Raw genomic sequence first — 20,878 nt, forward strand, 5'->3', positions numbered from 1 at the left:
CGTCTAGTCGGTCACATGACTTGCCTGGGCTCCGCCCCAGTGCGGCCGATCGGAGTCGCACGTCCATCGGTATGTCAGTGAGCAATTCCCGCTGGCCGCCTGTAGGTGGTGCTATACATTACTATGTATATACTGTTTTTGCAGGGGCAAACGCAGGATTTTTAAAGAGGGGTTTCCAAGCGTTTTTTTAGGTGTGTGTATATATACACATATATATATATATATATATATATATATATATATATATATATATATATATATATACAGGCGTGGAGGCGCGGCACTCAGCTTCCCAATAGAATAATGCACGGACCAATATTGTCATATGTCAACGTTTCAATGTATTGTTCACATTTTCGTCGTGTGAACAATACATTGAAACGTTGACATATGACAATATTGGTCCGTGCATTATTCTATTGGGAAGCTGAGTGCCGCGCCTCCACGCCTGTATCTATTTTCTTCTTGCGAGGGCACCAGCGTTGTTTATATTATATTACTATGGAGTGCCAGACCCCAGAGCAGACTATATATATATATATATATATATTTACCAAACCCGGTCTTGTGTTTTCACTCCTTTACAAAGGGCTTTCTTAGCGTTTCAATCGCTCAAACAAGCATACACATTGTAAGGTATTTAAGCGTTACATCATTGTAGTAATTGACTATTAAGGTTTTCAGGTAAAAGCATATTCTTACTGTGTTTAATATAACAAGGTTTAAAGGTTATCGACTGTGTGTGCGTACCACGTGCAAAGTCTTTGTACGCAAATAGCGTACAAAGTGCGTAGCACGTGCATGTGGTCTGGCGGCCATTACGGCTCCAAGGTGATTGTATATAGCTTTATGTTTAAAGGTAATATTTGACATTATCAATTGAGGGCTCGTACGGTCCTCCTCATATCCGCAACCTAGCAGGACAAGGCAGACTTTTATCCATCAGCAAAGGGCGGGAAAGTAGTATCCCTTTTTAGCCGTTTGGTGGTCGGGGATACAGTAGTGCTGATTAGATAAGTGTCTGCTCCGCTTGGTTTGTAGGGATGCTGGTGGGATCCGTGTAAGGTAAGAACGTAAAGCTATTGTTTAAATCTGTTAAATTTCTGTTTGGTACAAACTGCGCACGCAACACACGCACACACCTGTATTTTCATTTGTGTATTTTTCGCATATCTACCTTCTTGTGTGCCATTAGCATTGATCACGTGCTGAGAAAAATTTGTTGCTATTTAGTTAAAAGTAAAAGTAATACTTAAGGGAGTAATTGTAAAACACACACGCAGCCTGACCCAGTTATAAAGGTTATACAGGAGATACTGTGTGGTGCTTGATAAGCGATTATAGTTAAATATCGTTTACATTTATAGAAGCGTATTATTTGTGTTACTGTGGACGTATCCGGCCTGTGTACACGTGTCTCTGACCGCGTGCGAGACTGCGTACGCAACGCAAAGGCCTACAGACGTGTTTACGCAACGTGGGTGGAGATACGCCCACTAAATACAAATCACACGATAGCATTGTTTTAGTAGGCGATACGGAAGCCACGCGATAATAGCACAAATTGGTTTCAGTTTCCAAAATTTTAGTTCAAAAGATCCTCCTCTTGTTGCATCACCTCTGGGATTAGCTGTTTCACCTGAATGAAAGTAATTTTCTGTACAGAAAAATCAAAGTGTATATGAAGTGAACGAGCGTGTGTATGCAAATAAAGGTTTTGTGAACCCCTGAATTCGGGATCCCGTCGAAGGACACCCGTGAAGTGAACACGTGGGAGTGGCTTTCCTCACGTTAACATTGTATAAGGTATAAAGGAGCAAGGTAGCAAACAGCAGACCAAAAGGCCGGCGAAAGTCAGAAATCCGTTTAAGGTAAGTAATGAGGTTCTGAAAACCCTGACTTAGGAAAGGTCAGAGGTAGAGAGCGCAGCCCCGGGGGTTGGCGCAGTACCCATATAGGCCCGTTTTGAGAAAACGCTCCGGCTGAGGTTTTGCAGCCTAAACAACCGATTCCGTTGGTCGTTCAGTGGATAAGTAATAGTTACCTATACGCAGTGCGACTGTACCGCACATTACGGTGTGCATTAGTTGGTTACCTTGATACCCATTACGCAATTTGCGTACACTTTGCGGTATCATAAACGCTATTTGTACACTTTGACGTGATTTGTGTAGGTTTTTTTTATTTTAAGGGCGTTTCGCTGGTTACTCAGGAATTCTCCAGCAACTGATATTTACTGGGAAGGGTAGCATACTCCCACACGCTCCCAGTAAATAGAGGTTACACATAGGGCCCTGGGTTGGGTACGCCAGCACTGAGGACGGTGTGTGGGTGTATTGGCCGACGTGGGCGAAAGTGAGTGAGAGCACTTGTTGAACTTTCACCGTCGCCTTACCTCTGGGAACTTGGTTTTTGTAGGAATTCGCTGAGAAGGCAATACCTGCAAAGAATGGGGGCCAGTTGCTCAAGTAAGGGACGATCAACCCAGGTTCAGGTTGATATAATTCCGCGGCCAGCAGGGTCGGCGAGGTATATAATGTGTGAAAAATATGGATCACACGCAGAGGTTCTATGCAATGAATGGAAATGTATGACTGTGAACGATGGGGAACAGTTCCCTAGGGTAGGCAGTTTTAATCCTGAGGTTTTGCAAAATTTAAGGAGAAGGATATGTCTGATAAAATCCGGAAAGCAACGGATTAGACATTATGATTATTTACAATTATGGCAACAGGAAGGTGAGATACAAAGGGGATTGGCTCAAGCAGCTGGTTCCAACCCTATCAGAAAACTGATAGCTACAGCACCACCACCACCATACATAACAGGAGAGAAAGTGGCTACAGAGAATGGCATACTGGTATATGATAAAAGTGCACTTAATAAATGTATTAATGGTAAAAGTAAAGTAGATAAGTGTATTGATGCTAATGCTAACCCGTGCAAGTTGTATCCCGTCTTAAACTTCCCTCAGGACTGCGAGCAGGAAGATGAACCTACCACAATATCGGCACTCTCTCTAGCAGCCACCATACGAGAGACTACAGTGGGCACGGCCCAACCAGTAAGAGGAGTAGCAAAGGCCCCTTGTGGAGGGACAGGTGAGGTCATGTCCACATGTAAGTACGGCACTGTACATTATGCAGAAACAATTACACCACACATTGTAGAATCAACCCAGAGTAATGTGATTGAACTTAATCCTGTCAGGGTGATCGCAGTCCCCAATGGAAAAACTGACACTTCGGGAGTCACTCCCGTCAGAAACATTGCAATGCATTGTCCCTTTTCCCGGACAGAATTAAGGACAATTATGTCTGAATTTCCTGATCCTAGGAAAGATCTAGTTGCAAGCCAAAGGTTCATTAAAGAACTAGGTAACTCCGCAGAACCCAATAACAAAGATTGGCGGACATTGCTGAGGGCATGTTTGCCCCCCAATATCGACTCTGCGAGATTCATCACTGATTGTAAGTTAGATGAAGAGGTACCTCTCACTGATGAGTACAATCAGGACAATGTAAAATGGATAAACCTGCAGTTAGGAGTATATTTCCCAGCTGTTGTCAAGTGGAACAAAATCTTCTCCATAAGACAAAAGGAAGGTGAAACTGCTCCTGATTATGTCCATCGGGCACTGCAGGAAATGGCTAAGTATACTGGAATAGAAGACATTAAGAGTAATGTGCACCATAGGGAAGTAGCGGTTTCTGTATTAATGGATGGGTTAAAGGAAGTGTTGAGAACTAGGGTACAGACCACTCAACCTAACTGGAGAGGTATGCCGGTGGCTGCTTTGAGAGAGTCCGCTATTGAGCATGATCGGAACATCATCAGACACGGAGTCACAGGGCGATAAGCTGATGGCAGTAAGCATACAGGCCCTTACAACAAAGCCACCTCAGCCTAAGCCCCAGACCCCTGTTGGTAAGTCGAATGTGATAACATGTTTTAACTATCAGAGAGAAGGACATTTTGCTCGAGGTTGTATGTTTAAAGACACACATAAGGTATATCGACCCCCTAGACAACAGTATGACACACGCAATTGGGATCAGGGACCGCAGAGAAGAGGTGATGAACCGCATGCAGGGGAAACAAAGAGGTACCCACCAAGGAGAGACTGGCAGGTCTCTGAAAATCCCCAGTTACCCCCTTCACATGTTGTAGCTGCCAGCGCGCTGCGGGGAGGTCACCACATACAATAGGGGTGGGGCCACACCTGTAGTCTGCAGCCAGTGAAATTAATTGCGAGCCTTGGAAATGAACCCGAGGTCACAATTGATGTAGCTGGTAGATCACTACCTTTCCTTGTAGATACGGGGGCGGCCAAGTCAGTGTTAAATTCAACGGTGGGTATGAAAACCACTGGTAAAACAATTCCAGCCATGGGAGTAACAGGAGTAGTACAACACTACCCTTTAAGTAAACCAGCAGAGATTACGATAGGGCCTTTGCAGACCAAGCACTCCTTTTTGCTAGCTGCATCGGCTCCGACTAATCTACTTGGGAGAGATTTACTGTGTAAGATGGGCTGTGTCATATATAGTACTCCTGGAGGTGTATTCTTAGATATACCCGAGAATCACGCTCAGGAAGTGCAGGATATGCTAGACTCCTCTCAAAGGTTAATGTCACACACTGCTGTTACAGACAGGTGTCCATCCAAGGTAGAGGAAATGATCTCCCAAATACCGGAGTCACTTTGGACCAAGGATGGACAAGACACTGGATTGATGGCAAATGTAGCTCCTGTAGTAGTTCAAGTAAAAGATGGTAGGATAGCTCCAAAAATCCCACAGTATCCTCTGAAGCCAGAGGTGGAGTTAGGAGTTTACTCAGTAATAGAGCGCTTGCTACAACAGGGCATTCTGGTTAGGACGTCCAGCGCTGCCAATAGTCCCATCTTCCCTGTGAAAAAGAGTGGGGGGAGGGGTTACAGGCTAGTGCAGGATCTAAGGGGGATCAACAAAATAGTTGAGAGCCAATTCCCCGTAGTGCCAAATCCAGCTGTCATCCTTATGCAAATCCCTCCCACTGCGAAATTTTTCACTGTGATTGACCTCTGCTCCGCTTTCTTTTCGGTTCCTCTGCACCGTGACGGCCAATATTTGTTTGCATTCACATACAGAGGAGTACAGTACACCTGGGCTCGTTTACCACAAGGTTTCATTGACAGACCAAGTATTTTCTCACAGGCTTTGCAATCTTGTTTACAATCCTTTCAACCTGAGAGCGGAACAGTATTAATACAGTATGTAGATGACTTACTGCTGTGTTCTGATTCACTCGAATCGTCCTTGAGAGACACGAAACAGCTTTTGTTTCATCTTTCTGATACGGGACACAAGTTTACACAGGATAAGTTGCAGTTATGCCAAGCCAAGGTAAAATATTTGGGACATTGCTTGACACAAGGACTGAGACACCTCACCGCTGATAGAATACAGGCAATTCGCGACATGACTCTGCCACAAACCCAGCAACAGATTTGCACCTTCCTAGGAATGTGTGGGTACTGCCACAACTGGATCCCAGGGTTTTCCATACTGGCCTTACCTTTACAAGAGATGGTCTCATCAAACAAACCAGATCGGATTTCGCACACAGACGAGTCCGAACTGGCATTTGAGAGACTCAAACAGTGCCTATCGCAGGCACCAGCATTAGGTATGCCAGATTATGGGAAACCCTTTGAACTGTATGGTACGGAAAGTGCTGGGTGTGCGGCAGGTGTTTTAACCCAGAAACATGGTGATGCCAGCAGGCCGGTAGCCTACTACAGTGCTCAGCTAGACACCATAGCACGATCCCTCCCCACATGCTTGCGAAGTGTTGCAGCGATAGCATTGCTAGTGAGTAAAAGCGAAGATGTAGTGCTAGGACACAACCTGACCATCCAGACACCTCATGCAGTGTCAGCCTTACTGAATTCTGCCCAAACCAGACACATCTCATCTGCACGGTTTACAAGGTGGGAATTAGCACTAATGGCCCCTGTAAACATCACCATAAGGAGATGCAGCGTACTAAATCCTGCAACGTATCTCCCAGGTGTGCCTGGACAGGCACAAAGGATGGGGGATGAGAGTGATGGTGAAGGAGGATTTAGTACAGACACTGACACACATGATTGTATGGAATATTTGACCCAAAATTTCACTGCAAGGCCCGACATCAGTGAAAACCCACTGGAAGGTGTAGATTTTACGTTTTACACTGACGGTAGTTGCCACAGACAGACGGACTCGGGAGACTTGTGTACTGGATACGCAGTCGTAGATGACAAAGGTACCATAGAAGCGAAACCCCTGGGCCCACCACACTCAGCACAAGTTGCTGAGCTGGTCGCCCTAACCAGAGCGTGTGAATTGGCTAAAGGTAAGTCAGCCAATATGTACACGGATTCTAGGTATGCCTTTGGAGTAGTGCATGATTTCGGGGCCCTATGGCGCCTCAGAAATTTCATGACGGCAGCTGGCACACCCGTGGCACATGCAACCCACATCAAAAGACTTCTAGCAGCGATACAGGAACCTGACAGAGTGGCTGTTATCAAGTGTAAAGCCCACACATACAGCCAAGACCCAGTGTCACTTGGTAACAGCCGGGCAGACGAAGCTGCTAAATCAGCAGCCAGCACCCCCATACAGACAGACATCACACAACTGATGGTATTCAATACCGTCAACACACAGAAATTGAGTGAAATGCAAAATTTGTGTTCTCCACAGGAAAGGCAGTCTGGAGGTCAAAATGATATGGCCAGGAGTCCTCAGAACTCTGGACAGATGGACAGGGTAAGCCAGTGGCACCCAGAGCATACCTTCCAAGTTTACCTGAGGCGGCACATGGTCTGACTCATCTTGGCAAAGAAGGTATGTGCAAGTTGGTAAGAGCCTACTGGTGCGCGCCAGGATTTTCTTCCCATGCGGGTAAGAGAGCAATGACATGCCTCACCTGCTTGAGGAAGAATATTGGAAAGGCGATACCAACAGAACCATCCCATATCCCGCCAACGGACGGCCCTTTTCAGGTGATACAAATTGATTTCATACAATTGCCACCTTGTAGAAATTTAAAGTATGTATTGGTTTGTATTGATGTGTTTTCAAATTGGGTTGAAGCGTTCCCCGCTGCCACAAATACCGCTGTGTTTACTGCAAAGAAAATTGTGCAGGAATTTGTGTGCAGGTATGGTATCCCTAGAATAATTGAAAGTGATAGAGGTACCCATTTTACAGGTGAAGTCTTTCAGGTAATGTTCAAATTGATGGGAATTAATTGTAAGCTGCATACTCCGTACCGCCCACAGGCGAGTGCGAAAGTGGAAAGAGTAAGCAGCACTATTAAGAACAAGTTGAGCAAAGTGATGGCTGAAACTGGATTGTTGTGGCCAGAAGCTTTGCCACTTGTGTTGTACAGCATCAGAACCACTCCAAGGTCCCCTCTTAACCTGTCACCCTTTGAGATTCTTTTTGACAACCCCATGTAATGATTGACCCCCAGGATGATTTGAAATGTAACAATGAAGTAACCGTAAAGTATTTGGTTAAGATGAGCAAGCAGTTGAGGAATCAAAATAGCAATCTAAAGCTAATGATTCCTGATCTGCTGGACAGTAATTGTCATGACATTGAACCTGGGGATTATGTAATGTTTCAGAATTTTCTACGCTCAGGTTGTCTAATTGACCGTTGGGAAGGACCGTACCAAGTCTTACTGACCAGCACAACAGCATTGAAGGTTGCCAAGAGAGAGACTTGGGTCCACTCGTCCCACTGTAAGAAGGTCGCTGACCCAGAGAAAGCCCGTGACAAAGAGCAGAGTGTGGAGGAAACCATATCACTGGATTGTCTGTTCAGGGAAAGTTGAGAGGCAGGACTGTTGTCACGGCACCTGAGCAAAGAGAACTACAGGATCAGAGGCGGTTGTCGCACCAGTCTACTTTCCCTCCTAATTATTTTCTTTCCCCCATTACAACTCTTTCTTTCTCCTCCTGCAAGATGGACTTGCCCCAAGAGCCTGCATTCCGTATTTTCCTGTTGACCCTGTTGTTGACCAGAGCAGTCTGTTTCGGTGAGAGTACCAGGGAGGTCGAGAAAGGATCTGGAATGGGTTCTGATGACAAGGACGGATTCATAGAATCACTGAGTAAAGGCGAGTATCAGAAAACGATCTGGTAGCCATGACACTAGGAGACATTGTGAAGGATCGTTAGCTGAAAAGAATTGTATCTGCAGGAATTGTGAGAACATAGTTGAGGACGGGTGCATCCAGAGATGTCAGTCCAGCCTTAATATCAACATGGACCGTCATCCATTGAGTGACTATCACTCATTAGTGGGGAAGGTTTTAAACCAAACGGAATGTTGGGTGTGCTCACAAGTACCTCAAGGTCATAGAAAGTCAGGGCTAGTGCCATACTCTTTAACGCTAGATGAGGTACTTGGATTAAGGGGTGGGAGACCAGTGGACAAGAAATGTAATATTTCTAAGCCTCCTAGTTTGAAGCTCCATCAATATCATGTAGATAGGTCCCTAATATGTTTTAACATTTCCAATCCCCGAAAGCCGGGAAATTGGGAAGTGACATGGAACAACCAAACCATGGCATTTTCACACAGAGCCGAGAGAATGCCCGTAGACTCAGAACTTATACGCCAAATAGCCAATGGTGGGAGATATTTTCAGTACAGGTACACTCTAGGAAGTAGGACCATGCGAGTCGGAGAAGTATCACCAGGATACTGTGCACATATCATACAGCCTGATACGTGTACTAGACAAATGAGAGAGTTAGGGATAGGATTTTTCACCTGGAAGTTTTGTAATATGGTGATGTCATATTCTGTCCCATATGTCCTCCCCGATGATGCATATTTCATATGTGGGAGGAAGGCATAAAAGTGGCTTGCCCCAAACTCAGAGGGATTGTGTTACATTGGAAGAGTGTTGCCAGAAGTAATGACCATTACCCATGAAAAGATGAAAGACGTTCACCGCAATGCTCAAGCTCCTTATACTCACACTCATTATGAACACATCGTTAAGAGACACCTTGTAGATAGGACAGAGCATGCAGCCTCTGATTTGATCCACGAATCCACCGGGATTCAATTCCTACTCGCGTTAGATATCACCCGTACCGCCAGAGGAGTTATACATTTTAGGTATATAACTGCGCTGGCGAACCTGATAGACAATATCACCGAGATGTATGATGACACCTTCAGGTATACTGGGAGAGAATTGCAAGCTTACAAAACGGAACTGATCCAGCACAGGATGGTTCTCAATTACATCACAGCGGTGACAGGCTGGTATTGTGTCACCCTAGCAACTCAGTATGGTGTGAAGTGCTGTACATATATCACGAACAGCACTGAGGACCCAACCGAGGTCATAGATCAAAAGATGGACAATATCTTGCAATTGAAGTGGGAGTTCCGAAGGAGGCACAACCTTACCTTTGCTGCTGTGGGTAATGAATTGACCGGCTGGGTTTCATGGTTGAACCCACGCAATTGGTTCTCAGGTTTAGGAGAATGGGCTCAAAATGTTATCGTTAATGTAGGAAAATTTCTCTTATGTATCCTAGGAGTTGTCATAATGATTGGATTGATATTTAGATGTGTTCGGATTTTAGTGCATTGCAAGCGAAGTACCAAATTGATGAGTTTAAGGAGTGAGGGCATTGTTACAACAACTGGTTTAATTTATGACCCATCAATCGAAACAATGCTGTGATAAGACGTGATTCCACGGTCCGTTTCTTTCACCCGTTTCTCCTTTGTTTTTCTCCAAGGTAAAACGACATCCACACGGAAGAAGATTTTGATGACCCTTTATACAGACCATTGATGAACTTTTCACAGAGCATTGATGAACTTTTAGAGACTTTAACTTTTATGGACACTTGAAAAACTTTGCTTGCCACTTACAGCAAAGATACAGCAACCCGGACAAGACATCAACAAGACATCCAAGGACGATCACACACATTACCATATGACTGCATTTATAATGAATGTTTCTTATCTTCATCTCTATGATCTTCAGGTAGTGACACACATAGTCGACAGGTAATATAGGTACATATATTAGCACTCACATATTTTCCCCTTTCATGTATCATCAACTAATGTGCACCCCATTTGTTGGAACTAAAAGCCGAAAAGAGCTCGGTAGAGTTTGTTAGCCCACTTACAGACCCTTAATACGGGATAAGAAGGATTCAATGTATACTTCGCAATACCTCGAAGCTTATTTTAGAACATGTACGGCACGATGATACATGACCCCTCAGACATGAATTCCATACATACATGCTTTTACTATCTCATTAGGTCATTCATTTCTCACCTTCTCCTCTCCTCCCTACTCCCAATCATATATAGGTATTCCACGGTATTATATATTTTTCTGCTTAATTGTTTAGATGAGTGGCAATTATTGTTGACTGCCAAAGGGTGGACTGTCAAAGTCGAAAAATATCATGATGCAAATGCCTTGTGCTAACCCCAATGCACATGCCCGCTGCGCGTGCACACGCTCTGCCGTGCGTGCACATATCCGCAATTTGCGTACGATCGCTCCGGCGATCGGGCGCGTGGTATGCGCATTTACGATAGAGTTTGTGAGCATGTAGCGTGCGACTCGATTGTAGTATATTTAACCCATATAGTGTGTTTTATAGTTAATATTCCCCTAGACAATGTCAGCGAGTATGTTTAGTTTAAACGGTTCCTGGACAGAGAGATTCCTCTTTGCATGATAGGAAGGGTCAGATAAAGGTTGAAAGGTGGTGTCTAGTATCCAGCTGTAGGGTATTTTAAGGGTAACATTTCGGTGTTAGTTAGGAAAGGATCGCTCGCTCCTGCGTATAGTTATGTACAGAAGTAGTATATGGACATTAAATGTATTTGCTGTTTATTACACATGCGGCGGGAATCCAGAGGATACCTCCCACCTGAGCAGTTGGGGAAAGACACAGCCCACCTGTTCAAATCCACCTATGACCTTTCTTAGAATGCGGAGACACATTCCTGTGTCCAATGAACAATGAGATTGCAGGGACCATTGTATTGTGAATGTATGCTGTGTATATAAGGACCACCATTGCCTGGCCAGCCTCAGACTCTTTCTCTGAAGGCTTTCTCCCTGAATGCTGAGGACTGGATCCAGGTCGCGCTTGCGAATCATTCTCATGTATGTATATTCTCTGTGGCCATCTTATTCTCTGTTATTGTGTTAGATTTTGATGTTAGTTTGTAGTGTATAACTTGTACTGTGTTTTTCCCTTTTCTCTGAATAATCCACGGCAGTGTTAGAACTGCTGCGGTTTTTACCAAACCCGGTCTTGTGTTTTCACTCCTTTACAAAGGGCTTTCTTAGTGTTTCAATCGCTCAAACAAGCATACACATTGTAAGGTATTTAAGCGTTACATCATTGTAGTAATTGACTATTAAGGTTTTCAGGTAAAAGCATATTCTTACTGTGTTTAATATAACAAGGTTTAAAGGTTATCGACTGTGTGTGCGCCCGCTGTGTGTATTCCGTACACTCAGCGCAGCGTGTGTACACTATGTGCGTACCACGTGCGAAGTCTTTGTACGCAAATAGCGTACAAAGTGCGTAGCACGTGCATGTGGTCTGGCGGCCATTACGGCTCCAAGGTGATTGTATATAGCTTTATGTTTAAAGGTAATATTTGACATTATCAATATACACACACACACACACACACACACACACACACACACACACACACACACACACACGTGTGTGTGTGTGTGTGGAGTGTTCTGAAAAAAATGTATATACTGTATTTATACATTTAATTGTCTTTTATTTAAAATCACACAATTCTTAGAAGTCATACCCAGGATTAGAACTCATGACCTGTTACACTGACAGCAGACACTTTACTGATGGAGTTATTTGCTCCTGTAGAGGAAGCATGAGAATTCTAACTATATGAAGTTACGTGTAATTGTCAGAGAAGTAGCTTCGTATAGTTAGAATTCTCATATTTCCTATACAGGAGCAAACAGCTTCATCAGTAAGGTGCCGCATCCAGTGTAATAGGTTGTGGTTTCTAATCCTGGGTTTGACACTTGTAAAATGTGTATCCACAGTATAATAAAGAGGGTGTGATTTGTAAGGTGCAGGGACTAGTGAGGAAGTCGGACACTGACTAGACAGCTGCAGGTATCAATTGACTTAATTCAATGGTGTCACAGAATGGGAGGAGAGGTACCCGCTTCAGAGCAGGAGCCCGGCGGCAGATGACTCCGTTGCCTCCCAGAGTTCTGCCTCTGGGCGTGTCATGTTGGAGGGTCTGCACTGGCCACCGCTGAAAGGTGCTGGCTGGGCTGCGGCCAATAAAAAAATGGAGCGGGGCTATGCTCTGTGTTCCGCCACCTTGCAATAAAAACAAATTCATTTACGCTGTGTCATCCATGGAGGGAAGCAATCTGGTTCTCTCCCATCGATGGCAAAAGCATACAACATTGGCCATCAACCATCGATTATTACGAATCATCGATGGTCAATGGCCATCCCTATCTCACACTTGTCTCGGTCCTCAGGTTTCCTGGGTCACCTAGCAGGCGCACCGGGGTACCCACTACTCACTGCATACCTCCCAACATGACCCCCTCCAGGAGGAACACAATGCTCTGTTTCTGGAATTCCTGCTTAATTTAGGATTTCCGTCACCTGTGGTGAAAAATATTTGTTATTAATTAACAGGTGAGGGCAAATTTAACTTAAGCGGGTAGTCCAGAAACAGAGCATTGTGTCATCCTGGAAAGGGTCATGTTGGGAGGTGTGCTCACTAACACGTTCCCCCCGTGTCACCCGGCACAGGGCCGACTCCACGCCTACTAGCACCCTGAGCAAGAAATTTCAAAAGCATCCCCCCCCCCCCCCCCTGCTCCTGGGAAAGTGGGAGTGGCCTCCTGGAAAAGTGGGCACGGCCTCTTTACTTCATCTCATCAAACTATAAATATATTTTCACACCCCCTCTACGCACACAATTGGCAGCCTTACACATAACAGCCACAGTAGTGTTCCTTACACACAATGGGGGTAATTTCAAGTTGATCGCAGCAGGAATTTTTTTAGCAGTTAGGCAAAACCATGGGGGTAATTCCAAGTTGATCGCAGCAGGATTTTTGATAGCAATTGGGCAAAACCATGTGCACTGCAGGGGAGGCAGATATAATGTGCAGAGAGAGTTAGATTTGGGTGGGGTATAATGTTTCTGTGCAGGGTAAATACTGGCTGCTTTATTTTTACACTGCAAATTAGATTGCAGATTGAACACACCCCACCCAAATCTAACTCTCTCTGCACATGTTATATCTGCCTCCCCTGCAGTGCACATGGTTTTGCCCAATTGCTAACAAAAATCCTGCTGCGATCAACTTGGAATTACCCCCCATGTGCACTGCAGGGGGGGAGATATAACATCTGCAGAGAGAGTTAGATTTGGGTAGATTATTTTATTTCTATGCAGGGTAAATACTGGCTGCTTTATCTTTACACTGCAATTTAGATTGCAGATTGAACTCACCACACTCAAATCTAACTCTCTCTGCACATGTTATATCTACCCCCCCTGCAGTGCACATGGTTTTGCCCAACTGCTAAAACATTTCCTGCTGCGATCGACTTGGAATTACCCCCAATGTCTCCAGTATAGTGTCAGATACACATAATGTGCAGTGCCAGATAGACATGACATGCCCCCCAGCAGTGCCAGCTACACATGACATGCTCCGCAGTAGTGCCAGCTACACATGACATGCCCCCCAGCAGTGCCAGCTACACATGACATGCCCAGCAGCAGTGCCAGCTACACGTGACATGCCCCCGAGCGGTGCCAGCCACACGTCACATGCCCCTCAGCAGTGCCAGCCACACGTCACATGCCCCCCAGCAGTGCCAGCTACACGTCACATGCCCCCCAGCACTGCCAGATACATGTCACATGCCCCCCAGCGGTGCCAGCTACATGTGACATGCCCCCCAGCAGTGCCAGCTACACATCACATGCCCCCCAGCAGTGCCAGCTACACGTCACATGCCCCACAGCAGTGCCAACTACACGTCACATGCCCCCCAGCAGTGCCAGCTACACGTCACATGCCCCCCAGCAGTGCCAGATACATAAATGGCCACACAGTGCAGATATGCCCCCACAGTGCCAGATACATAAATGCCCACACAGTGCAGATATGCCCCCATAGTGCCATATACATAAATGCCCCCAGTGCCAGATACATAAATGCCCCCACAGTGCAGATGTTCCCCCACAGTGCCAGATACATAAATGCCCCCACAGTGCAAGATACATAAATGCCTCCACAGTGCAAGATACATAAATGCCCCCACAGTGCCAGATACATAAGTGCCCCCACAGTGCCAGATACATAAGTGCCCCCACAGTGCCAGATACATAAATGCCCCCACAGTGCCAGATACATAAGTGCCCCCACAGTGCCAGATAATAAGTGCCCCCACAGTGCCAGATAATAAGTGCCCCCACAGTGCCAGATACATAAATGTCCCCAGTGCCTGATACATAAATGTCCCCAGTGCCAGATACATAAGTGCCCCCACAGTGCAGATATGCCCCCACAGTGCCAGATAATAAGTGCCCCCACAGTGCCGGATACATAAATGCCCCCAGTGCCAGATACATAAATGTCCCCAGTGCCAGATACATAAGTGCCCCCACAGTGCAGATATGCCCCCACAGTGTCAGATACATAAATGCCCCCACAGTGCCAGATACATTAATGCCCCCCAGTGCCAGATACATAAATGTCCCCAGTGCCAGATACATAAGTGCCCCCACAGTGCAGATATGCCCCCACAGTGCCAGATACATAAGTGCCCCCACAGTGCCAGATACATAAGTGCCCCCACAGTGCCAGATAATAAGTGCCCCCACAGTGCCAGATAATAAGTGCCCCCACAGTGCAGATACATAAATACAACCACAGTGCAGATATGCCCTCACAATACCTGCACTGCGATGATGGGAGCCGGGAGGGGTAGTCATGGTGAGGGCGCGGGAGGACTGTTCAAAAGTCTTGTATGCGCGCTATGCGCGCTATGCAGCGCCGGCGTCTGACATCACTGACACGTTTCCCAGGTCACCCGGCAGGTGCACAGGTGTACTCACTACTCACTGACACATTTCCCGGGTCACCTGGCAGGAGCAGAGGTGTGCTTACTACTCACTGACACATTTCCCGGGTCACCCAGAAGGAGCACAGGTGTATTAATTACTCACTGACACATTTTCCGGGTCACCCGCCAGGCGCACAGGTGTACTCACTGAAATATTTCCCGGGTCACCGTGGCAGGCGCACAGGTGTACTCACTACTCACTGACACATTTCCCAGGTCACCCGGTAGGCGCACAGGTGTACTCACTACTCACTGACACATTTCCCAGGTCACCCGGCAGGCGCACAGGTGTACTCACTACTCACTGACACATTTCCCATGTCACTGTGGCAGGAGCACAGGTGTACTCACTACTCACTGACACATTTCCCAGGTCACCCGGCAGGCGCACAGGTGTACTCACTACTCACTGACACATTTCCCAGGTCACCCGGCAGGCGCACAGGTGTACTCACTACTCACTGACACATTTCCCAGGTCACCCGGCAGGCGCACAGGTGTACTCACTACTTACTGACACATTTTTCAGGTCACCGTGGCAGGAGCACAGGTGTACTTACTACTCACTGACACATTTCCCAGGTCACACGGCAGGAGCACAAGTGTATACATTACTCACTGACACATTTTAAAAGATCCACAGGTGGAGCTTTATTACACTTGCGATTCTGTGAGGACACCTGGAAAACCTGCCCTTTTTGCCAACTTTGAGAACCTGTAATGTAGGGAAACACACATTCTCTAATGTTATTATATCACCCAAAGCAGAAGTGGCCAGCAGCCACAATAACCACAATACCCAGCGTGCCCTCCCAGCCAGAAAGCCACAGGTTATATAACCAGCAGATTGGATCATCGCTGGCGGCTGATCTTCCATCATTTCCAAGATTACATCTATTTGACTTTATTAAAAATATATATTGTGACAATTCTTCCTCTTCCCAGAAAGAGTCATATAAAAGAAAAAACAAAGACATAAAATGGGTATATAAATAATGACTTTATAACATATAGTATAAGCACGTTTCTTTTATGTCATTTATTCAACATTTCGCTGGTGAGTGCGTATACCCAATTAATGTAGAACAATAGAGAGTATATCTTTACAATTTGCTGAAACCATTTTAACCCCAACTTTATATTTCTTCACACTTTATATTTCAGATTATGCTACTAACTGGATCTACTGGTTATTTTATGGAAAACAATAAAAGTTATGATTTAAACTTGATCTTTTGAAATGTAGCTGATTAGGAACTGCAATTTTTTTTATTTCCGTTTACTGAGAGTCCTCCCAGACTCCCAGGAGCGCAGGCTAAACTCCCAGAAAGGGCGCTCACTCACCGGCCTGACCTGTAGACGGGGCTGGTCACGATGACGCAAATCCCGTCATGGTATTCCTCGCCCCGTCCACTTGATGATGAGAATGGCTGGTTGCTGTTGCCAGAAGTTCCATGATTTGCTCTGCAATGTGCTGCATTATCTCAGCATGCCAGAAACTAATGGCGCTTGTGTTTCTTTTGCAGAAAACACTGATTTGGCGTTCATTTCTTACAGTAATATTCCCAGTTGAGAACAAAGGTTGTGATAACTTCATTAATGGTGAAACAAGGGTCTTGTGAGCCCTAGAGGACGATGACGGAATCATTATTAAACCATCTGATAAAGATGGTGCCATCACCTTCCTTATTATTATACATCCTTGACTGCTACCTCCTTTCCTTTAGTCTCTCCCCACCTCCTGCTCCGATCCCATCATGCAAATCCAAAATCCCAGCTTTAGGACTCCATTCTCCAGTAATGAAGACCGCTGATGATTCCAAGTCATTCTCCCATCAACAGCTCTGTCCTCTTTCTCACTAATCAGCCTTACGGTCATTTACTTATTACCACTCAGTCATCCCACCCATTAACTTTAATTACCTGCATCCCCCTCTTCTTCTTCTCCCCATCTCCATTTCACAACCAAAACTGTCGTCATCCGTCAAGAAATCTCCTGCTTCCAGAACCATCTAGTTTACTTGCATCCTCCTCCTCTCTCTCCAGAGAGTGCAGTGTGAGAGCCACAGTATGCAGAGTACAGTGGAAGGAACCAGGAACAAAGCGGATCCCCACCTTCAGGGGTACCCAAGAAGAAGGACGGGAGGTGTTAGTCTTCTGGAGAGGACTATCTGGGTGAGTGGTAGGAAACCACATTTGGCGGAAGGCCCCTAGTAACGTGTCCATGAGAGATCCCGTTTAGATAGAGCCCCCAGCGAATAGGGGAGAGCCCACCGAAATGGATCTCAGTTTGCGGACGCCGCACTACTGATTCCCAGAGACTGCACTGGTATGTACAGTACTGTAATGCTGTCCCATCATTGTTAATGCTGTTAATGCCAGTGAAGCAAATGAAAGGAAATGTAACCTGATGTAACCCATATGAATATTTCTCTGAAGAGAAGAGAACAAGAAATCAAATGTTATTGTCGTGATAACCCTGTCTGAACTGTGAATAAACTGCTTGCTTATGTGATGAGACGGCCTGGCGTGCAATGCTTTTAAAAATGACTGATGGACATGACGCTGCCTGGCTACCACATTAGCTTCCTCTTCTCCAGCACCTATCTGTGCCCAGCCAAACTCTGCAACTTGTCCCTCTACACTAGCATTAAGGTTTCAAACCTTCTAAACAGGATACGTGGAGGTGTTGGCCGTAGCAAACAATGAGTTTCCAGCTATCATTTTATAGAATGTACTTGAAATCTTATGCTATGGGCAACCTCCTCTTCTCCTCTCTAGAAGGTCTCATACACCTTCCTCTTAAATACACTGTTATCAACAAATCTTTTGACTTTGCCTCTCTCTTTGAGTACCGCCAATTCTCTATTTTCCCATTTGCCTCCAAACAACCGGAGCGCCAGGTTTATAACTGTCAGCACTTGATTCGTGCTCTTCATCCTCGCCTCTACATACCATCCCCCGCCTTTACATATGTCTCTGTGTGGGTTGGGTATGGTTGACCTATGGTCAGGAGACCGTCAGGCTCCATACCGACGCCAGTATCCCGGCCACAGAACGTCGGCGGGGGGGCTCGAGTGCAACAAGCCCCTTGCTCCCCACGCTACGGGCTTAGTGGCGGCCTGCGAGTGGGATAAGTCCCTGTTGGTCGGCAAGCCGACCGTCGGGATTGTGAGGGGGCGGGATGTATGGGGAGGTATTGTGAACGGTGGTTTCCTGACCGCCGGTCACATAACTACATCCCCTCTGTCTCACTTCCAAACTATTCCTCCCTTCTCTCAGGTCTGATAACCTCTCTCTCTATCTCTCTTGCCGGTTACAGCCGATGTGCTAAAGTTTCCTATTCATGTGTAGGGCTCTGGGAAATCGCGTGGCTAACATTTTCCCGGCGATTCCCCCTACTGTGCATGCACAGGATGCCAGGAAAATGCCACACGCACCATTTTCCTGGTGCTTTTACAGGTCTGCCACAGTGGACACTGGACTCCGGATAGGTGAGTACTTAAAAATGAGTGCAATGTATGCTGTGTAGGGCCCTCTGGACCCAAGGGGGCCTGTTTGCACAGCACACACTGCACCCATTATAGATTTATAGCTATACTAGTGGTTGACACCCATCTTGTCTCAACTTTTCCTCTCCCCATTAGATTGTAAGCTCCTAGGAGAAAGACTCTATCTTTCTGTCTTCTCTGCCCCCGCCTAGTCCAGCAAAGCGTCCATATATTACGCCTTGTGCATGTTCTGTACTACACTTTATGTTTGCTCTATACTTTACCTATTGTGCAGGCTATGTATCAAGCCTTGGAGAGAGCTAAAGTGGAGAAGATGCCCGTAGCAACCAATCAGCTTGTAACTGTTATTTCAAAGACTATGCTGGATAAATGACAGAAACTGGTACTTTATCTTTCTCCACTTTATCTCTCTACAAGGTTTAATACAGCCACCCCCAAAGTCTTGGAACATCTACCCCAATGTTTTAGATATTGTTATTACAGTATGTTATTGATTTTATGATTCTTGAATGTCCTGTATTTTTCCTCACTGTACGGCGCTGCAGCATATTATGGTGCCATATAAATAAACACTAATAATAATAATAATAATAGATTAGGTTTGCCAGAACAGCAGAGCTAAGTATGTGACCCTGCAGTGTGTGAGCAGCTTGCCATGGCAGCTCCTGTGTCTGCGGTTCTGGGATAGCTATTAACCTGTGAATCAGTTTCCGTATCTTGTGATCCTGCCTGCACAGAATACTGACAGCGGGATCCCAACAGATTGCAGTAAGAATTTTTACCCTACCCCTAACCATAACCGCCCGTTTGCAGCCTAAACCTAAGCTTCCCCTCCCACAGCCAAACCCTAACCTTCCCTTCCTACAGCATAGCCCTCCCCTCCCACAGCCAAACCCTAACCTCCACCTCCCACAGCCAAACCCTAACCTCCACCTCCCACAGCCAAACCCTAACCTCCACCTCCCACAGCATAACCCTCCCCTCCAACAGCCAAACCCTTTCCTCCACCTCCCACAGCCAAACCCTAACCTCCCCCTCCCACAGCATAACCCTCCCCTCCCACAGCCAAACCCTAACCTTCCCTTCCCACAGCATAACCCTCCCCTCCCACAGCAAAACCCTGACCTCCACCTCCCACAGCCAAACCCTAACCTCCCCCTCCCACAGCATAACCCTCCCCTCCCACAGCCAAACCCTAACCTTCCCTTCCCACAGCATAACCCTCCCCTCCAAAAGCCAAACCCTAACCTCCCCCTCCCACAGCCAATCCCTAACCTCCCCCTCCCACAGCATAACCCTCCCCTCCCACAGCCAAACCCTAACCTTCCCCTCCCACAGCATAACCCTCCCCTCCCACAGCCAAACCCTAACCTCCCCTTCCCACAGCATAACCTTCCCCTCCCACAACCAAACCCTAACCTCCCCCCTCCCACAGCCAAACCCTAACCTCCCCCTCCCACAGCATAACCCTCCCCTCCCACAGCCAAACACTAACCTCCCCCTCCCACAGTCAAACCCTAACCTCCCCCTCCCACAGCATAACCCTCCCCTCCCACAGCCAAACCCTAACCTTCCCTTCCCACAGCATAACCCTCCCCTCCCACAGCAAAACCTTAACCTCCACCTCCCACAGCCAAACCCTAACCTCCCACAACCAAACCCTAACCTCCCCCCTCCCACAGCCAAACCCTAACCTCCCCCTCCCACAGCATAACCCTCCCCTCCCACAGCCAAACACTAACCTCCCCCTCCCACAGCATAACCTTCCCCTCCCACAGTCAAACCCTAACCTCCCCCTCCCACAGCATAACCCTCCCCTCCCACAGCCAAACCCTAACCTTCCCTTCCCACAGCATAACCCTCCCCTCCCACAGCAAAACCCTAACCTCCACCTCCCACAGCCAAACCCTAACCTCCCCCTCCCAAAACATAACCCACCCCTCCCACAGCCAAACCCTAACCTTCCCTTCCCACACCATAACCCTCCCCTCCAAAAGCCAAACCCTAACCTCCCCCTCCCACAGCCAATCCCTAACCTCCCCCTCCCACAGCATAACCCTCCCCTCCCACAGCCAAACCCTAACCTCCCCCTCCCACAGCATAACCCTCCCCTCCCACAGCCAAACCCTAACCTCCCCTTCCCACAGCATAACCCTCC

The 20,878-nt window shown here is 46.6% G+C and overlaps 1 long non-coding RNA gene across 1 annotated transcript; it reads left to right on the forward strand.

Annotated features, from left to right (window-relative positions):
- The first annotated feature begins 1 nt into the window (after window position 1).
- Window positions 2–17,726, forward strand: LOC135056850 (uncharacterized). The gene is made up of 2 exons (XR_010244088.1): window positions 2–69; window positions 16,735–17,726. It is a non-coding gene; the product is annotated as an uncharacterized LOC135056850 (long non-coding RNA).
- The last annotated feature ends 3,152 nt before the right edge of the window (window positions 17,727–20,878 follow it).

This window comes from Pseudophryne corroboree, chromosome 3 (genome assembly GCF_028390025.1).
Source record: "Pseudophryne corroboree isolate aPseCor3 chromosome 3, aPseCor3.hap2, whole genome shotgun sequence".
Taxonomy (NCBI): Eukaryota; Metazoa; Chordata; class Amphibia; order Anura; family Myobatrachidae; genus Pseudophryne; species Pseudophryne corroboree.